This window comes from Crocuta crocuta, unplaced genomic scaffold (assembly GCF_008692635.1).
Source record: "Crocuta crocuta isolate KB4526 unplaced genomic scaffold, BGI_CrCroc_1.0 scaffold154, whole genome shotgun sequence".
Taxonomy (NCBI): domain Eukaryota; kingdom Metazoa; phylum Chordata; class Mammalia; order Carnivora; family Hyaenidae; genus Crocuta; species Crocuta crocuta.
In genome coordinates this window covers 8,588,776-8,593,036 of record NW_027530545.1, presented here as the reverse complement: position 1 = coordinate 8,593,036, position 4,261 = coordinate 8,588,776, and the positions used below count along the sequence as shown (strand labels likewise).

Below are 4,261 nucleotides of genomic sequence, written 5' to 3'. Positions count from 1 at the left end.
AGTGAGCCCCACAGGACTACCAAACACTAGGAGGAACCCCCACACTCTAGGAGTGACCCAGGAGGAGAGGCTGAGGAAAAGGAAGCACTGAGATTCAGGGAAAGGGGATGTCACGGGTGGTGGCACGTGTGAGTCCTACGGGAGGACACACCAGCATGGTGTGACACAGGCTAAGGGCAAGAGGCCTGGACATAAAGCCACAAAGCTACCTGGGTTCCTCCTTCTCATCTGTATTTTTCTGCTTCTTCTCATGAGCTCAGCATCCCTCTGCGTACAGGTGACAGTAGAAAGTCTATCATCTCAGAAAAATATAGAACATTTCATGAATTGGTAGGTCATCCTTGTGCAGGGGCCATGCTGATCTCTGTGTCATTAGAAATTGGGACATTTGTAAATAAGGAGCCAAGTTAAAAAAATTTTAATGTTTATTTCTTTTTGAGAGAGACAGAGACAGAGTGCGAGCAGGGGAGGGGCAGAGAGAGAGGGAGACAGACACAGAATTCAAAGCAGGCTCCAGGCTCTGAGCTGTCAGCACAGACCCCAACACGGGGCTTGAACCCACAAACTGCGAGTGCATGATCAGAGCTGAAGTTAGACACTTAACCAACTGAGCCACCCAGGCACCCCTCTAAAAATCTTTAAAACTGTGTTAATTTTACTACAAAATTTTTACAGAATATCTGTGAAAGTTTCTACCTGAGGTTCCTGGATCTGGGTACTTGGTTTTTCACCTAATTCTTGCATTCTACAAGTTGGCTGCAGTGGTGGGTTTTTTGTGGTTTTTAGTTGTGTATCCAGTTACTTAGAATTCTGAGAAACTGGGGGCGCCTGGGTGGCTCAGTTGGTTAAGCGTTTGATGTCAGCTCAGGTCATGATCTTGTGGACTGTAAATTCAAGCCCCCTATAGGGCTCTGTGAGGACAGCTCGGAGCCTGGAGCCAGCTTCAGATTCTGNAATCTTGACTTCCAAATAAAGAATATATATAGTCTTTACAACAAATTTTAAGAGAAAAAAATTTATCAAATTCCTTTCCATAAATGAACAAACCCATTTTGCTATATGTAAACAACCTAGGACCAAAATCATGTGAATAAAATATGGAAAAGCTATGAGCATGAGGTGCATCAAGTTCTATTACATGAATTTAGTCTAAATATTCACTCTGTTAAAACATATTTGAAGAATCCCATTTTTGCTTGCTTCATTCTTCTGTGTATCTTAAGTTTAAAATAGGTGTGCAAGTTTTGTTTTCCCTGCTAGATTTCTCACACTAACATCAAAATAAAGCTGTCTTTTGAAAGTGATTTTATCATCCCTAAATTCTTCATTTCATTTTCAATGATATATGATGAAACATATTTTGTTTATGAAAAACTAAAGTAAAGAAAAGTAAAGAATACACTACCCCATTAGGAAATGAGAAAAAATAGTGCAATCATAAGGAGGTCAAATGATACCTTTGGGATCTGGTTAACAAAGTTACTTTAAGGGAGAACATCTGTCATGAGGGAGACAATTTCTTTCTGTAAGAAGCACATAGAATCTATATGGTAGAAAAATACTTTATTCATAAGGAAGCCAGAAAGAGTAGAAACCATTTATCTTTGAGCCTATTTCTTGAACCTTTATTATTCTGGTTTCTTAAATCAAGTTACTAACAGTGGTATTTAGAAATAAAAAGACAGGTTTCACACATAGTCCATAAGGTAATCACTCCAGGGAAGAAAATGTTTGATATGGCTATGTATAAATTGAATAATATATTAAGAATTTTGATATTATGGATAGAAGTGGCATTTTAATGCCTAGTGGTTTCTTGGAAAGCAGCCTAGCACAGTGATGAAAAAGAAGCTTTAAATTTCTCCACCAACATGTGGCTACATTAGAATTTTAACAGTCAAAACATCTGAGGTTTAGTCCAGGTAGAGGGACTAGTTTTAGGATATTATGTGGAAAGGCTAGAAGGTACTGCATTTCTTTAATCCAATGCATTGTGACTGAATGATCTGCCACAAAGCCTTTGGCAACTGTTTCTTTGAAGTTCATCTTACAAAAGGAAAATGAATGAACCCTGCTTACCACTTACTGGTAATAACTCAACCTAATCTTGCCAAGGAAAGATCTACTACCAGGTTTCTAATAATCTTGGGTTTTTGTCATCCTAACTCCTTTCAAAGAAAAGCTTTTATTCTTTGAAAAAACATTAGAATAAAATTCCTTGTGAGATTACTTTACATTTCCTATTCATAGGCCCCAAATAATAGCACACCAGAGTAACAGCAGCAGCCTAATATATTTACCACATGTCTGACTGTTGATTACCCTTTATTTAGAAAAATGTACTTGAGATCAGGTATGGGTTTTCTACATCCATGTGGCAAAATGAAAGAATCATTGTTCTGGGATCAAGACTCCTCCAAAGGCTCTAGGGTGATCTTGAAGAACTCATTTGAATTCCCCTAGGCTCACTATATGAATCCAACATATGGGGCCATGAAAATGATATTCTCACCACCTCAATAAGATCAGTGTAATTAAGATTGAAAGTTGATGTTATCTATTCAAAGGAAAGATAAACATACCAAAAAAATTTGCTATTCCCATCCTTTGGAATAGATAACTTAATTTGCAGGTGGCTTACTCTTGATAATTTAGAAGTAGAGGCAAGGCTCCAAGAAACAAGCTAAGGGAACAAACATATTGCCCATGTTTTATTCCATGTAACAGGTGGCAGCTATTGTGGTGGCTGAGTCTCCTTTTCTGGGCCACAAAAAACAGTTTACACTGCTTCTATACAAGATTTTTACAACCAGGTTTATGTTTTTATCATATGGAAAAGCTGACAGAAGAGCTCTGATATCATAAACTGCCAATGAGTGGGAGGAACCTAATGGTATTATTTAATTTTAAAAATGAAAGTGGCATGGGAATTAGAAAAGGAAGTAAGAAAGAATACAGAGAAGGAAAGCAAAGATAAGGAGAAATACCAGGGTCTCCAGTTCCCATGTAGTATATCAAAAATATTAGGAATTCAGTAAGAATTTTTAATATTTTTCTGAAAGTATTAATAGAATAAAATGCGTAAATGTTTGGTCATATTTACTTATGTTCTTTTCGTCAACATTAGTCTACCATGCATAAAGGGAAAAACAAAATATCGCTGACCAAAAGCCAAGATCTGGCTTTGTCAACAGTATTCAAGACTAGAGAGTGGCTGTTGCATGCTTGTCATATTTAGTCTATTTCTAAGCTTGATGTCAAAATACAAACAGCTATTGCTGAACAAAGCCTTAGTAAGACAAGACTGTGACTCAAATTGTCCTTTTGCTTCAACACCTTTTGGCGAATAAACCTAGCCAGAAGCAATGCAAACTGGGATTAAGAAACAAGACCGGCTGTCTAATGGAGTCAGGTACTTTAAAACTAGTGGTATTTTCTCTGAGAAGTAATTGAAATGAACAAGAAATTTATCCTTGCCACAGTCGAGGGAATGGAGAAAATGCATACCGAGAAGTGAGAAAGGGGGATGAATGATTTAAAAAAATAGAAGAGACATTCTGGGAAGGGCAAAGGCATGCGCTAAGAGTTTAAGACAGTTTATGGTAAATATTTTGGTGCTATTGTATACATAGTTTTCTTTGGTTATTTTTTTCCAGTTTCTTCCAACCTATCTGCACGTTGAAGTGATTATGAGCAACTGGATTTGAATTTATATAAATTTATAAAATACTACCTTCTGTTCTCATAGAAGATAGGTTATATTTAATACCACATAAACATTCTAGTGAATAAAAGCAAAGTAGTCCGGTGAGGATGCCATAAGAAAATACTACAGACTGGATGGATGAAAAATGTATCTTCTCACAATTCTGGAGGCTGGAATTTCAAGATCATGATGCTGGGAGGGTTGGTTTCTCTGAAGCTTCTCCCCTTGGCTTACAGCTGGCTGCCTTCTCACTGTGTCCCCACATGATCATTCTTCTGTCCACATACATCCCTGATGTCTCCACCTCTTCTTAAAAGTACACTGCTCCTTTCAGATTAGGGCTCCACACACACGACTTACCTTGTCTAATTATTATTTAAGGACTTTATCTCAAAATATAGTCATATCAGGGGTTAATATTTTGACACAGGGATTTTGGGGGTATGGAATTAAAAACGCAACAAGTATGTGATATTAACAACTTGTTATACATTCCCTTATTATGAGGGAATTCCTTGTTCCTTTAATCATAAATCTCTTTAAGATAAGCATCCC

The 4,261-nt window shown here is 37.3% G+C and overlaps 1 non-coding gene across 1 annotated transcript; it reads right to left on the bottom strand.

Annotated features, from left to right (window-relative positions):
* Positions 1–304: 304 nt before the first annotated feature.
* On the bottom strand, positions 305–412 carry LOC144234519 (U6 spliceosomal RNA). The gene has a single exon (XR_013335999.1). It is a non-coding gene; the product is annotated as a U6 spliceosomal RNA (small nuclear RNA).
* Between the last annotated feature and the right edge of the window lie 3,849 nt (positions 413–4,261).